The following is a 17,827-nucleotide window of genomic DNA, read 5'->3' on the forward strand; positions in this document are numbered from 1 at the left end:
AATAATGTTATACTTGAGATTTAACAGCAAAAAAAGTTTTTAAATTATGTGGGGTAGATTGGTTGGGTCCAACTTGCCCCACAAAGCGTAGGAACAACCTACCCCACTTTTTTGGTCCGAAAAAGTGATGTCATAATTTTTTTCTTTTGGACAAAAAAAAGAAAAAAAAATTCCAATTGTATTGAATTAAAAGAACTTATTTTAAGAAAGGAGTTCAATTTTTTTCCTGCAATCTTGATGAAAACCATTAAAAAAAAAAACTTAGTTTTCTGAAAATTACTCAGGACTACTGAAAAAGCACTTTCTGGAATAAAATTTGTTCAATATAACTGTGCCATGTGATTTCATTATAGGATTTGTAGAACCATAGGTGCTATTTGTTGGTCATAACATAAATTTTTTTTAATAATATTAAAATAATTGAGACCGGTCCAACGTTCCCCCTAGTATTAATATATTTCCAAATTTGTAAATTTGAGAATATACTGGCAATTTATAATTTTGGTAGACTGTCTAAAATTGATGTCTTTCCCCTCCATTTATTTTCACCTCAGATGCCTCAGAAATAATGACATTGATGAGGTCAGTCAGGGAGGTAAAGAATTTTTCATTAATATAGGCCTAATGGACTTTTTCCAGGGATTTTTTTTTTCTTCGTTGCTACAATTTGCACATGTTAAGCATGTGAAAACATGTGCACTTCTTTTTTTTAGATTAATTTACATCCCTGAAATTCAAGTTTATGGAGATGAGAATTCCCAATAATCACACTTGGTTTTTGAAACAAAATCTTATCTCCTTGTTTTTCAACAAAAATCTCCAACTTCTTGAAGGTTGAAAATAAACAAGTGGGCTCCATTTTATGGGAAATAGAATGTGATGATATTACTGCCATCTGTTAATGCGAAATGGCATTTTGAGTTTGAATAACAGAGGTGAGAATTTATTGTGTGCCATCATTCCTTATCTTACTAAAACACAATATTGAAAAATTAAATCTACTTAATTAGTATTTGAGACACTTTTGAAAGGAATAATAAATACACTAAATATATACTTTTAACTAAATAAGTTATAAAGCAACATAAACAGTCACACCAGTTGTGTGACATGCTATAGAGGTAAGAATTCATATGTGATAACCAAAAATAGATTTAAATATAAATTATTACGAAAAAAATGTTGGCAGGTTTAAATAGATGTATTGCTGTTAAATGTAAAAACATTGTTAAATGAATTGTACCTTAAAGTCTACTGTAAAAGGTGTGTCACAGAAAAGTTACTTTTTTAAGAATTACCCATATATATTTTTTAACAAATTTAAATACAGTACAACCTTGATATTTGGAATCTTTCATGAAGAGAAAAAAATTCAAGATATCAAGTCAAGACTATATAGATGGGGCAAACCTAACATGGCAGTATTGTGAAGGCTTCACAGTTCCTAATCACAGAATTGTCATGCGCCCAGGTTAGGTTTGCCCCCAACTATAGTAACTCCCACAATTGCACATTTATACAATTTATGTATTTATATATAAAGCGACTGCTTTGCATTTAATGACTATTAAGATGAACAAATGAAAGCGATTTCAACTTTCTTTCATCTACAGATTTCAAAGTTCTAATCTTCAAGCACATTTAATTAAAGCTTTTCGTTAAGTCATTTTGTAGGAGTTAAAAACTTGGAAGGTTGAGGAACACGTTTTCACTTGAAAACTGGTCAGTTACAACGCAGACTCCACTTATTATCTCACCCTAATCCCTTATTCTTTACAGGAAAAGGGGAGAAAAACTACAAACATATGCCTACAATAATTGGCAAGGAAAATGGCAATTAAATGTTCTTTCTGTGTGAAAATTTTGACAAATTAAGGGTTTCAAAATATAAAGTTCAAGATAACTATGGAAAACACGTAAGGGTTTTTGTGTAAAATACAGGGATTTTTTTTTTTTTCATAAGACAAAGGTTTGACTGTATTTTATTTTTTAAAATATTTAATGCATAAATATAACCTTTTAGTTATGCAGCATAAAATATACATCAATTGATACTGTTATGAATGCAAACGGTTTTGTTACTTTTCAACAAAACGGAACATTCTGCTGTAAAACCAACGAGAAAGAGTGCAGGATATCAAATTGAAAAATTGTTGCATCACTCATTATATGATGAACTACATTGGACATTTGGCTTAGAGTACATAGTTAATTTTTTTTTTTTTTTTTTGTTTAAAGTGATAGCAAGTAGAAGACATTGAAAAAATTATTCTTCAACAAAATCAAATTTTAATGAAAAACATGAACAATGTACAATTCAGTTGTATAAGTTATTACATTTTGTATGCCTATAAATAAGTATAATATGAATGCATGAAATCGTTAAATTACTTATTGTATCAATTGTCCTTCTATTCTGGTAAATCTTCAAGAAGCTAATGTTCTGAAAACAAACAAAAAGACAAAATTAAAATTGAATGGAAAAAAAAAACATTTTAAAATGCAAGTACATTTATTATTTTTATATATTTATGGTATGAATCATACCATAAATCATAATGATGGAGGGGGAGGATTGTTGCAAAAATTTATCAGCTCTTCGGGGAGGAGAGAGAGAATAGTCTGGACAAGTTTCTCTTGCTTGCAGAAGATATGAAAAAATTCAACGAAAGTATTGAAATACGTATCTTATTGTTATTATTATTTTGACTTATATGTAAAGTTATCAATGTTGTAAAAAAATGTTTTCCAGGTGTAAGGTGTTGTTGATATATTACTTATGCATCTCTGAAATGAAGAAACTTGTTTCCATATTTTTTTTTTTTATTTAGAATGTCTGTTACACAACAGTGGATCTGGAGGGGGTAAGGTGGGGCAGCTGTCCCCCTACTAAAACAAAAAATATCTTGAAGCTTGAAAACTGAACCTGAGGGGAGCCTCCCCCTCCCTTCCATCAACTTTAACACTGGTTTAATAAAACATGTGCAAAGAAAATGGCATAATCAGGTTGGAACGTATTTTCAGATATTTACATAATTGTGAAAAATTTCGAAAAGAAAACGGAAAAAAAAAAGAAATTAACAAGTTCAATTGTAAATTTCAAACAAAAAGGTTAATAAAAAGATAACACGAACTTATTCTGACCAAGAGGAAATCACCAAAGATAATGTTAATACTGTAACGGATTCGGCGCGACTTCCAACTTTTTTGAAAGGACGACACAGTTCTTGATTAAAAATACAGGAAATTTATTTACACTATGTACAGGAAAGAGCATCAACAACTGCTAAATTAATCATCAGCAATCAAGCAAATATCACACAACACAGTAAACTCCACTGTTACACACGTATTTACTTCCAAATACGAAAAACAACACAGCGAAAAGCCTCGCAACAAACAGAGCTAATACACACTCAGTACAAATTCTCAATCGAAACTGAATTTTTTATCATGCAGGACGCTTTTATAAACATCGAAAAGTTTCCACAACATTCTTACTGCTTCTCGAAATGCGTAGACCGTTATCAAATTTTATCAATGAAAAAAAAAAGGAAATAGGGGGCTCGAATACTTCAGCCGAATGTAAAGGGGAAGTTGTATATTCATTACGGGCCCAGTAGCAGAAACTTTCTAGCCAGTCTGCGACACTATTTCCGGTAGTTGAAAATAATCTGCAGCATTATTATTAGTTTTATTTTAAGTTTTAATAAAATACACAAGTCCTTTGTGAAGGCCAAGACTTGGACAATTTTCCAACTGGCCAGTGGCCACTAGACCCGAAAAACTTAGTGGCCACCACTGTCGCTGAGTTTTAAAGCAATAAGGGGAAGCAGCTTTCACTACTTTCATAAAAATAAATAGAACTCTACACACTATGAAAACCAATTCTTCAAGACATATTAATTTTAATATGGAAAATTTGCATTGAAATGGGTTTTTAAATTTTTTAAATTAGTAAATGAGAAGTTGGCAGGAAACTGCATTTTAGATGAAATATTTAGCTTATAGCAAAGCCTTCAAATCAATGAAGATCAAATACAACTGTGCAGATAATAATTCGCATTTTTCAAAAAAATATTTTATAAAAAGAAAAAAAAACATGATTTATTGAACACTTTATGTTATCTTCAATAGTTTGTGTTCAGGTAAACATCCAATTCTGTTCTTGGAAACTTAGGTAAGTATTAGTATCCTTTATTTCTATCTTGAGAATGGCCAAACATGGCGTCTACGCGAAAAATTCATGGTTATAAATAGATATTTGAATTTGTTGCATAAAAGTAGCAATAAATTCAAAATCATTAAAAACCTAGAATTTATGTGAAATAGTCAGTTTTTAGCACATTAGCCTCTAAAGCAATGAAGATAAGATAATATTCTGAAGATAAAATTTTGCAATTTTAAAGACTATAATTAAGAATTATCCAAAAAAAAAGACACATTTTGCTTAATTTTCAGCAGTTTGCATTGCAATAAACATCTAATTCCGTTTTTGAAAATGTAGGCACTTCATGAGTCTTACGTACCAACATCTTGGCGACCAAACATGGCGACTACGCTAAAAATTAAGATATTAATTTCTGAATTTGTTGCAAAAAATATTTTCAAAATAAAAATCCTCATGAGACTAAACTTTAGTAAAAAAGTTTTGGCGCTTTTGCGTCCAAAGCAATGAGGATAAGGTGAAATTTTCACATAAAATTTTTCACTTCTCAAGAAAATTTTAAAAAATAAAAATAAAAAAACGATTTGCTGTAGATTTTAAGTTATTTTCATTTCTTGGCAGAAAGATAATACATCCAATTCATCTTTGTTTTTGAAAACTTTTGCACTTTTCTACTTCGATTTTGTAAATGACCAAATATGGCGACTATGTTTCTAGTTGAAATGCTGAAGCATCCATCGCTCAAAAAGCGATCTCCAAACGATCTTTTTTAAGTTGTATTTCTTTTTTTTTTCTTTTTTTTATTTTATTTTTTTCCCCCTTTCTTTCGTTTTGTTCTTTGGTAAAATTATCTGCAGGCCGCCGAAAAATCTGCGACGCACGTCTCGCGTCTCGCAGTTTCTGCTACCGGGATTACGGGAAACTATTTACAGGTTACGTTACTACAATAATTACTATTTACAGAATTTGTAACAATACTAAAAAAAAAAAAAAGAAAGAAAAAAAAGGTCAACAAACAGTTGCAATTAGCTATGAATAATGATAAAAAAAAGCTACCCACAACACAAAAGAAACACCCACATTCACAAAAGTGATTTTTTTCAAAACCAACAAGTTAAAGACCGAATTATTTGGAAACGAAGAACTTTCAAGCAACTACAGGAGGTGTGACACACATTTTTAAGAGTACAACTGCCTGCATAAATTCAGAAAGAATATACGAGTATTCAACTACAATAAGTTTGTTCATTACAATGAATTCCAGGCTTAGTGAAAATTAGCATGGAGTTTTTTGCTATTGATTTTTGGTGGTAATATTTGTTCCTTTATTTTATATTTGTTCACAATAAGTAAATAATGCACTTTTAAAACGAAATAATAAAATATTGCAACGAAACATTATGTTTTTCAATGTTACTTGGGAAATTTCTAATATCGGCATTCTGGTATCACGTTAAAAAAATACCGAATAATGGTATTGCATTTTTAGTCCGGTATTGCAATCCCTAAATACACGGTTTCGATATTACACAGTATAAAAATTTGCAATTACCATAAAACAGATTTGATATTACATGGCATAAAAGATGAATTTTAAGATGGATGGACTGATTTTGAAAAAAAAAAAACATCTGAAAAGAGAGTAGAATGAGTGTTTTTAGCTAGGCTGCCTCTTCGGATGACATTAATTTACGAAGATATTAATTAAGAACCTCTAAAACGTTTTCCTGATTTTTGCAGTGAAAACATATTTAAAAATTAAAAAATCTTACTAAAATGAAGAGTATTTTTTTATGCGTCTGATAAAATGTGTTTGGAACTTCCATGTTATATAGAATTAGAATTATGACATTTTTAAAAGCAGATTTTAAATGTGGCTAAGCTTTTATTTACAGGATTGGTAACGGAATTAATTGTTGGCTGACAAGGAAATTAAACGCAATGAATTAAATTTTTTACCTGCTGCCAGTTTCTATCTGTTAACAAATAAGATATTTGTAATTGATTTGAATAGTATAAGGCTTTTAAAAGGATTTTCAATTTTCCCTCTTGAATCTACATTTGCTACTCAGTTACGAGTTTTGAAAAATTTTAATTTTAGCTACTTGTATTATTTCTTTGTTGTTTTTGCTCAGACAAACTTTGTTTTCATGAAAGTTAAATAGCGTCTTTTAGTAGGTTTTATTGAAATGAAAGATCAGTCATCATCAAATTTTACACCAAAAGACTCAATTTTAATACAGTATAGAAGACCATTATAACGCATACTATATGGGACCAAAGCTTTTGCGTTATACAGGTTTTGGCATTATATAGGTAATTTCACAATTTTTTTAAACTAATATTCAGAACATATCTATATATTAGCACTTTAGAATGTGTTTTCTCTGCAATGAGTATTAAAGCACTAATTATACACAGGGGTGATTGTGAGTTCATCAAAAAATACCTGAAAGTTTCAAAGCGAGACTGGGGGGGGGGGGGTAATCTTTGACCCTTATTGCTTAAGTGCACCTTTGCCATAGTATTAAATAGTTCTGAGTCAAAATATTGTGTGTACATGTGATTAAATTTTTAATGGGTTACAAAGTTACTTTTGAGCTGGTGTTATACAAATTATCTTGACATTTATTTGTCTATCTTAAGGGATAGGTGTCCATCTTAAGGCTCTTGCAGGTATATTTGATGAGTATTATATAATTTTAAAAAATTGCGGAGGTAGGGAGATAAAAGCATAACCAAAAAAAAACATAATTCCGGTATTTTCGGACATAAAAATACCGGAAATACGCCCGAAAATACCGGAACACAATCATCCCTGTATATAATTAATCATTCACAAATAAAAATGTTTCACAATCAAAAGAAAGTGAATTATCCTGCACTTCTGTTAGCTTCATGGTTTGCATAACAACTGTATTTCAAGAGCCATCTAATATTTTCTTTTTACTGTGAAGACTAATTTTTATTCAAAAGCTTTAAATTAAGATGAAAAGATGAAAGTTTGTGAGGCCAAACAGAGATTTTTTTTAAAGTTAAAAACCTATTGTTTACCTCTGAAAAATTGTGCAGTTTATAGAGCGGCAACACGGTATAAATGCCCTGATTTATGCGATGTAAATGCAAAATAATAATAGCAGGATAGAAGTGACATTTGCCAACAAAAATATAGGAAAAATATAGGAATTTTCTGAAAAAAATATAGGAATTCGATGGAAAATATAGGAATTTTCTGCAAACAATATAGGAATATTTTGAAAAAAAAAAGGAAATACAGGAATTTCGATAACAAAGCTCGCCAGTATGACATTTTTTTTCAAAATGCAATACTACTATTCGATTAAAAACATGTAATTACACTACCTGACATAAGTGCAATACATACGCATAAATAAGTCTAAAAAATACACACAAAATCAATTTTACAAACAGTAAAAGAGCGTAAAACTGTAATTTGTACTAAACATTTTAAGGCATACTTCTTTAAAAATAAAAAAAAAATAGACGAAACTTTTTGTAGATGAACACAAATCTTTCTTAAAATAGTTGTGTCACTAATCTAATTTTTAATGAAAGATTTTGCATGATCCGATACTGCGATGGGCAAGCTGTGCAGTAGAATGAAATTCGTGAAGTTCTGTTCTAATTTATGTTATCACTTGACAATGCAGTAAAAGCCAAACTTAAAGTTTTATAAGTTGTTGAAACATGTGCTATGCTGAAATCAAAGTCACATGTCACAGTAATATCAGGGGTCAATCCAGGTTTCATTTTTTAAGTCCCCGTTATGCGAAAAAGCAAAATATTTTTTGTGAATTTTCTTTATTTTTGTGAAAAAGCAATTATTGTGAATTTCCTTTTCTTTTCTAGAAAAAAGTGTTCAGGTAAAAATTTAAATGTATGCAAATTAAAAATTTAAATGTATACTGTGTTTTTTTTTTTCAGAAAAATCTCTGATATGATTCTTTTTGACCATTTTTCCCCCCTGAAAATCCTGACTTTTCAGTACCAAATTCGATCATAGTTGAAATCCACGATTTCCCATGACTTTGAAGGACACCCAGTAAAATATATATTTGATTTAGAAATATTTGGTCATTAAAGCAAAATAATCCAGACCTAAAAAAACTTGGTGGCCACCACTGTCCCAAAGTTTTAAAGTACAAAAAGTGAGGGGGGGGGGGGTAGTTTTTACTACTTTCATTAAAAAAAATTAATAAATAGAACCTTGCACTTGTTTACAAAAACATGCATTTTGGAAAATTTAAGTTAAAATAGGTTTTTAAATTACTTCAAAATAAATAAATGAGAAGTCGTTAGGAAACTGCATTTTAGTAATCAAAACCGTTTCTTTAAGTTCATACCAAAGCCTCCAAATCAATGAGGATCGAATGCAATTGTGCAGATAAAATTTCACTTTTCTAGAAACTAATGCAGGGCTCCCAACACATTTTAGTTTTAGAAAAGGGTAAAAGAGGACCAATTTCAATCAAAAAGAGGACTAAAGAGGACCAGTTAGGATTAAAAAGAGGATCTTGAGAGGACCATTCATTCAAACACAAGGAAGCATCAAAAGGCAAATTAGCTGCCTGCTGCTAAATCCCTGAAAATAATTTGTTAATTAACCATAATACTGATTTTTAATGATACAATTCCTTTATCACCTTCTGCACAACTGATCTTTTTATCCATTGAATAATATTATTTACACAAACATTTGGATGGGAGGGGGGGGAGGCACTTAGCGCAGCACTTAAGGCAGCCTCCATAGAACTAAATGGGCGTAATGATACATTTTGAATTGAACCAGGGATGCTGGTAGTCTCACTGAAGGATAGATGAAGCTGTGCTTCATCTTTCTATATTTTAAAATTATTTTTGTGTTTTTCTGTATTGTAATGCTTCTTTAATAGCATTTATATCCCTTCTCCACCGATATGAATCCATCACCACACCAAACAGATCTACTGTATTGAAAGTTTCCCTAAAAAGGTCTGAAATTCTCAATCACAAAGAGAAGCAGATCACATGAGGCATAGTTTTGCAATTTTCATATTCAAAGTATATTTTCAAGAATCATAAAGCTTACATTAAAAAAAATAATCCATGATTGCAGGGCCATGAGTGCTTTGAACTTTTATGGGGGGGGGGAACAAATTCCCCCCTTTAGCAGGCATCATGCCGCCTGCCTTGTCTAGTGGTCAGAGAAGTCTGACTGCGATAGGAAGGTCCGGGTTCGAATCCCGGCATCGGGCATGGACGTACTTTCTCTCTCCTGTCCTTGTCCCCTATAAAGGGGTCCTTATGGCATGTGTGTACTGTAGAAGTCGGACTTCACACCAAATTACTCTACAGTTGGAAAAGTGAAGCAGTGCACCTCAAATTGCCAGCCTACTTGGCACACGACAACAACAGCAGCAGGCATCATGACAATGAAATGATGTACAAATTCAACTTCATATAATTACATAATTCAACTTTGTTTCATATACAGACGCTACTTTAAAATGTTATGTGCTCAATTGTTTAAATTTAATACCCCTCCCCCTCCCACACAAAAAAAACAGTAATAACCGAAAATAAGCTAATGATAATCAAAATTATGTTTGGAAAACTAAATAAGCTTGAATTAAACAACACAAAAAATATTAATTTTTTAGTTATTTAAGTAAAAATTTAATCGAGTTAATCTGACGTAGCATGTCAAAATAACTTCTAATTGCCATAAATATAAAAATATTTATAAGATGCAAAACGATTGAAAGCTCAGAGAAGCAAATTTTCACGAACCAAGTTCAATGTTGGCATGCTTCCCACAAAATAAATTTATTTATTTTCTACTAAATTAGACCTAAAACATGCTAATCTAAGTTGGAATATGGGAAAATAACATTGGATTGGGCAAAAATATTTTAATATTTACATGATTCAAAAAGATTGAAATTTCAAACATTAAAAGCAATTTTCCGTGAAGTCCGAGTAAGTTCAATGTTACCATGTTTTCCAAAATAATTCCAACGTTAATTATTGAAATTAAATGAAAAATAAGCTAATCTAAAGTAGTATATGTCAAAATAACTTCCAATTGTCAAAAACATTTAAATGTTTACAAGATGCAAAAGGATTGAAATTATTTTCCGCGAAGTCCAAATAAGCTCAATGTTGTTATTGTTTTCAAAATATTTCCTTCGTTAATTATTGAAATTAAACGAAAAATAAGCTAAACTAAGGTAGCATATGTCAAAATAACTTCCAATTGTGGAAAACATCAAAATATTTACAAGATGCAAAAGGATTGAAATTTCCAACGCGAGAAGCATTTTTCCGCGAAATCCGATTAAGTTCAATGTTGCCATGGCTTCCAAAATAATTCCTTCGTTAATTATTGAAATTAAACGAAAAATAAGCTAATCTATAGTAGCATATGTCAAAATAACTTCCAATTGTCAAAAACATCAAAATGTTTACAAGGTGCAAAAGGATTGAAACTATTTTCCGCGAATTCCGAATAAGCTCAATGTTGTTATGGTTTTCAAAATATTTCCTTCGTTAATTATTGAAATTAAAGGAAAAATAAGCTAAACTAAGGTAGCATATGTCAAAATAACTTCCAATTGTGGAAAACATCAAAATATTTACAAGATGCAAAAGGATTGAAATTTCCAACGCGAGAAGCATTTTTCCGCGAAATCCGAGTAAGTTCAACGTTGCCATGGCTTCCAAAATAATTCCTTCATTAATTATTGAAATTAAACGAAAAATAAGCTAATCTATAAAAACATGTGTCAAAATAACTTCCAATTGTCAAAACATCAAAATGTTCACAAGATGCAAAAGGATTGAAATTTCAAACGCGAGATGCAATTTTCCGTGAAGTCCGAATAAGCTCAATGTTATTGTTATGGTTTCCAAAATATTTCCTTGGTTAACTATTGAAATTAAACGAAAAATAAGCCAATCTATAGAAACATACGTCAAAATAACTTCAAATTGCCAAAAACATCAAAATGTTCACAAGATGCAAAAGGATTGAAATTTCAAACGCGAGATGCAATTTTCTGCGAAGTCCGAATAAGCTCAATGTTATTGTTATGGTTTCCAAAATATTTCCTTCGTTAATTATTAAAATCAAACGAAAAATAAGCTAAACTAAAGTAGCATATACTAAAATAACTTCTAATTGTGGAAAACATCAACATATTTACAAGATGCAAAAGGATTGAAATTTCAAAAGCGAGAAGCATTTTTCCGCGTCCGAGCCGAGTAAGTTCAATGTTGCCATGGTTTCCAAAATAATTCCGTCATTAATTATTGAAATTAAACGAAAAATAAGCTAAGCTAAGGTAAGCACATGTCAAAATCACTTGCAAAAGGATGAAAAAGGATTGAAATGCAAAAGGATTGAAACCTCAAACACGAAAGCAATTTTTCGCGATAAATCATATCGAATATATATGTTCAGAAAATTGCACTAATGAAATTTTTTAAAAGAATTACAAGCACAATCCAAACAATAAATAAATTCAAGCAATAAAGAAACTTTTTATACTTTTTCAAGGCTTTCAAACACTAGAAAATGTGTGTGTGACCCCCCCCCCCCCCCAAGAACTTTTCAAGGTTTTTCATGGGCGTACGAACTTTGTTTAACACGCGCTGCGGCGGCGTGCTTGGGAGAACAGTAACTTTTAACGAAATGAAAAACTTTTAAAATCTGATATTTAAGTAAAAACAATATAAAAGCGAACTAATCAGACCATAATGTTAAAAGTCTGAAGCGGACTTTACCATAAAACACGGACTTTGGCGGGAAAAGCGAACCATTTGGGAGCCCTGCACAGTAGGAAAGATAAAATGGCGGCTGCACGTGGATCGCGGAAAAGGCTTTAGCCAAAAGTCGAGGGGAAAAGTTAAAAAAAAAAAAAAAAGGAATCGGAAACTGAAAATATAGGAAAATATAGGAATTATAGGAAATATAGGAACTTTTTCAGAAATATAGGAAAATATAGGAATATAGGAACGCTGCGATGCCTGCGCCTATAAACCGGATATTAGCTTTTCCATGTAATCGATGGTCAGACAGTGCACACTTCAATATATCTTTCATAACATTTAAAGTGGTGCATCTAATGGCACTGAAAGATATATTAATATTTTCAAAAGGCTATTAAATCACGCACTTTGCCGCTTCTAAAACAAAATTGAATTTCTAGTTAAATTCCGAACTATGTTTTGCATATCCAAGCACTGGTACACACGTCAATTTGTTATTATTCTTTTTTACTTATTTATTTATGTTTTTATTAATTTATTTGGCATTGAAGCAGTGAGACCTATGGCGCCGAAACAGATATCCATACTTAAAAATAAAAATGTTTCAATTTCCAAATTCGCCGCCCCAAAAGTCTGCCACCCTAGGCAGCCGCCTACTCCAGGAGCCGGGCCTGTAGAAGGTACGTCATCTTTTAAGACAGCTGTCCTTGACAATGACGGTACTATTAAAGAACATATTAGTATAACAAGTGAAAAAAAACTGGAGCATAAATGGCGAACAAATGGTGCATAAATGGAGAAAAAAATGGCGCATCTCAAGTTGCGTCTTCTTACTACAGACCTAATCAATGATTTTATGAGATGGGTTTTGAAAAAGAGGAAAAATATTCCAAAATAATCTTTGAAAAAAAAAAAGAAGTTTATACATGAACCGCTTAGCATCAAAACTGCAGAATCTATGAACAGGCCCGGACTGGCCAGGTCGGCAAGTCGGCGATCGCCGAGGGCCCCCGAGCTGGGAAGGGCCCCCAAACGAAGCGTTTTTTTTTTCTTTTTTTAAGCAAAAAATGATAAAACAGTGTTCTGATTTCCTTGTAACTCTTTCGATCTGCTACCTTATGCTTTTTGCGAGGATCAGGGTTTGATTACTGAATGTGCCAACTACGCTGTGGCCTAGGGCCCCTGCTTTTTCTGGGCCCCCAAGCAGCTAAAATTGTTTTAGTCAAAGACTAAATTTGTAAGGTGGTTTGACTGCATGGGAGCCTCAAAAAATGTCTTGGCCAAGGGCCAACCTCAGAGCAACAAAATAGGCAAGTTAGGTGACTGTCTACGGGACCCAGGCCCGAATCTATAAATTTACCCCCCCCCCCCCCTCCTGCAAAAAATCTGTTGGGCCCCTCCCCAGAGGCTGCAAGCCAGCAGTGTATTTGAAACGTTAATAAGTCTTAGTGCTATTTTTTTTTTTTTTTTCAATTTCTTGGGCCGTTGGGCCCTTAAGGACGTGGCCCCAGGACCTGATTACCGCACAGGCAAACTAGGTCTAGGTATGGGGTCCTATCTTCCTAAAGGGCCCCAAATTACTTAAAAAATATTGCAAATGCATAGCATTACAACTGTATGAAAAATACATGTTTTTTAAAAGTAGTAATAAAAAATAAGAACTTTTCAGTTGGAAAAAACTTTTTTGAAGGAGAATTTTTTACTAATTCTGCCTGTAGCGAATTTACAATGACACAACTATGAAGTGCCCCGAAGGTGATTCATGAATGCACATAATAAATGATTTACATAGTTCTGTGATAGACAAAGTGGTCCCCAAAAAAATGCATTCCGACCGGGCTATAGAGTCTTCAGGGGGCCACGAAATTAATGTGTCCCTAGGACCCCACTTTTAGTTAGTCGGCCCACGCAGATCCAGGCCTGAAGGCAGGGCCCGATTAAGATATTAGAAGACCCTATAAGCCAAACAGTTTCTCGGGGCCCCCTGTAGTCAAACTTTACAATTTTAGCCTTATTAGATTACTGGCTAAAGCAATTTTAGCAATTTAGGGGCCCCTAAAAAGCGGGGCCCTAGATCACTGCCTAGTTGACCTATTCAGTAATCAGGCCCTGCTTGAAGGGGCCCCCGCTCAAGTAATCCTAAAGTTGAAAAAAAGTACTCTTTTCCAAATTCAAACTAACTTTCATTCAATCCGATTTCGAAATAAATTAGAAATTGAAAATCGAATTTTTTTTTTCGACAATTTGCTACTTCGATGTATGGTGGTTCAACTCTAGTATAATTTTACACCCAGCTTTTTTTTTTCTTTCCTTTTTTTCTTTTTCCTTATTGCTATTGCTGCCAAGGAGGATGGAAGGGAATTGTTCATTAATATTTTAAAATATTATTTTTAATGAAATACATGTGGCGTCCCGTGGGGGACAAAATGACCGTTTTCCGTGGAATGGCCTTATTGCGCTCAGTTAAATGCATCCTTGTTTCGAAATTTGAAGAGTCATTCTTTTGATCAAGATCCATTAGAAAACCATGCGGCCTGTTTAATTCATGCAGTTATAAAAGAATATTTAAGGTTCAGGTATTGGGAGAAAAACATGGAAAAAAAAAAGCAATTCATTCAGAAAATTTTATTCAAAATTATTACACTTTAAATGGCAATTGTGGAAAACACACAATGCTGAACATTTTGCAGGCAAAAAATGTATTTTTGCCAGGACAGCAGAAAATAAGGCAAAAAACTTAATTACAAAGAAAGTTGAATTGAATTCTCTTAATTAAGGTTCTGGAATGATATAAATAGAATGTAAATTTTAGATATCAATTTTATTATTAATTATATTTATTTATAAGTTGCAAAATTTGTATTTAGCAACAAAAGCAATTATTTTAAATCACCATTCCAACATCATGCAATATAAGGTTGTAAAACATTTTATACGTCTAATTCTTTTGTAAGAAAAATTGAGGTAAGTACATTTTTTAAAAATTAGGTTTGGCACATTTAGCTAATTTTCATGTTTTTATGCCTAAAATATTAAATTACATCAGTGAAACAGTAATCCACAGGTTAAGTTTGTACTGTTTCAGTTAAATGCTTTTCTAATTAATACTTTGAAAACAGAACGAAAGAAAGTGGAGAATAAATAACAATATAATAACTCGCTAACTTTGATTTTAAATATTAAACGGTCCTAAATATTAAATAAGAAATTCTTATCTTATTTCGTTAATTTTTGGCACAGAAGTATCTAATGTGAATTTCGTGATGCCATCATAGTTAAAAAAAACAGAAGAGGTAAACTATGATTGCATCTAGTATGAAACATAAATATGAAAAAAAGGTATAACCCATATTAAAGAATTTTTTTCTTATTGAAAATTAATCATAAAATAGTTCAAGCTCATTCAAATTCAATCGAACTCTGTACATATTTTTTTTAACATTGCATTACAATATGCAAGTTTCAAAACATTACCTATTTGCTATAGCATTGCTTTAAATTGTTTTAATTATAAATTTATATTAATGAAAAATCGAATAAAGTCACAATTGTCTGCTTTGATTTAAATTTCAATTAAATTATGTACAGAAGTATATTGTTCTTTTCTCTTTTGTAACTTTTTATAACTGTCAATTTTTCAGTTTTTGTGTCAAACCTTAAAATTCGAGGAATTAAGTGCAAATATGTGCGTAAAAATTCTTCATTTGGGCTAATGGCTTGAGGAAAATAAATTTTGAACTATAAGGTTTTTTTTTCTTTTTGAACAAAACTTGTTGAAGAGAGCTCTTGACGTTAAAATGTACTAGAAAAATTGTTTATAAAATTAGGCTATTTTAAGGGTATTTTTTGAGAAATAAAAGTTTTTTGTCATACATTTGTTTTACTTCCAATCCGTCAACATTTACTGTGCATAATGAAGAGAAATGAATAACTACTCTACATTCCAAAAATGCATTCACTAGCAACAAAAACGTATAAAAGTAGGGAAAAAAAAACCTTAAATGTATAGTTATTTACATTGTTGAATGTGATAAATAAAGCATATTTTATGCTCCTACAATAAAAATTATGGAAGTGCCAGCGTGCGACACATTTCTTTCTCTTTTTGAACGTTTTCCTTAGTGATCCACATTGGATACCACCACTATTTTTTGGTAGACTATTCCCCTTCCCTTACCCGCCTTTGTCCACGGCGACAAGTGCACCGATTGTTGATTGCTCCCCAAACGCTTTACACCCCAGTATCCCCTGGGTGTACTCGGTGTACTTACACAGGTGGACAGTCTTTATTACAATCGAAGCCGCCTGAGTGCGTTTTTCCAAGTTCTTGTAGAAACAATGAGATGAGATAAGATATGAACCGGAATTTGAGTACGGATGGCGTATGAAAAAAACTCAAACAAAAGAAAAATGCAGGTGTAAAAATAGGAGTAATCAAACTTAATGACTTGTACTGACTTGAATTGACTCAATGGATTCACATTGATTGCTTTAGTGCCTCAAACCCTTTTGTTCAAACCAGTAAATAAGTGGGAAAATTGAATGCACATGGAAACACTTCCCATGGGATCTTAATCACCGGATATTGGCCATGAAACGATTTCACGTACGGTTTTTAACTCTTCAATCGAAACTGCATTGATAGTTAAAGTTCTGTACTTGACTTGCATGCAAGGGAACTACTATTTCTATTATGGCGAGTAAAAGAAAAATACATTGGGACGAAATACTACAAAGATGAAACAGGAAAGGTATGATAATTTTTATGTGTATTTGTTAAAATAGTTGTTTGATATTTCTGGCTTCGATGCTCCTCGTGCATCGCCCCTCGCTCCTCGTGCATGCCCTTGCCCCTTGCCCGGATCTATAAATTTTGGGCCCCGCTGTAACAAAATATGTGGGGTCCCTCCCCAGAGACCAGCAGTGTATACTTACAAAGTTAATAAGTCTTAGTACTTTTTTTTTAATTTCTTGGGCCGTTGGGCCCCTTAAGGACCCTCCTCCCGCACTGCGGGGTTTGCGGGTACGGAGATCCGGGCCTGATAAATATTACAGCGTAGAATATTCAGACATAAATTCTTTTCTCTCCAACAAGTAAGAGATTTGTGACGTTTTTTGCTTTCCACAGAAATAAAGGCATACTGCGTTCATTTACAACTTTTGATTCTTACAATAATCCCATAAGAATTGAGCCTCGTACTTAGAAATTTTTAAGAACTCCTCAGTTCATTTTTATTTTTATAATTCTGAAATTTAAAGTATCATAGACTTTCATGGCGCAGACTACGCCACTGAAGTTTTAGGGGAGAAATTTAAAAAAGTTTTAGTTACTTTTTTTGTGGGGATGGGGAGGGGGTATCCATAAGGTGTGGGAGCTCCGCATCATTTGAGGGAATACCATTGCTTTTTGGAACGATGTTTGTTTGTTTGTTTTTAAACAATTTTTCTTAAAGCTCCATCTTTGTTTCTTTCTTTTTTTTCGGTTTTCGGTAAAGCTCCGGGAGACCCTGCGGGCTTCACTTTTCCTAACAACATCGTAGATCGTCTAAAGTGGTGTTCTTTTTTTTTAAACTTCCAATTTGTAAAATTTTCCTTGGGAAGCCCTGAACTCCATTCCTTTTCTTAAATTTGTCAAAGATGGCCTAATTACGTATTTCGGGCTTTAATGTCGAAAAAAATTCTAGGGAGAGAAAGAACCACATCCCCTTTCGTAACGAAACGTGACATGCAATTGAATATTTACAACTTCATTTTCGGAAAATTCCTCTGGAGAATCTTTGAACCCCCTGACTTTATAATTGAAGAAATTTAATCCCCTCTCAGAGACTAAGTCCCTCTTCCCCTGTAAGGTCTAAAAATGTAGAATTTTATATCCAATTTTCAAAATTT

Source organism: Uloborus diversus, unplaced genomic scaffold (genome assembly GCF_026930045.1).
Source record: "Uloborus diversus isolate 005 unplaced genomic scaffold, Udiv.v.3.1 scaffold_14, whole genome shotgun sequence".
Classification (NCBI taxonomy): Eukaryota; Metazoa; Arthropoda; class Arachnida; order Araneae; family Uloboridae; genus Uloborus; species Uloborus diversus.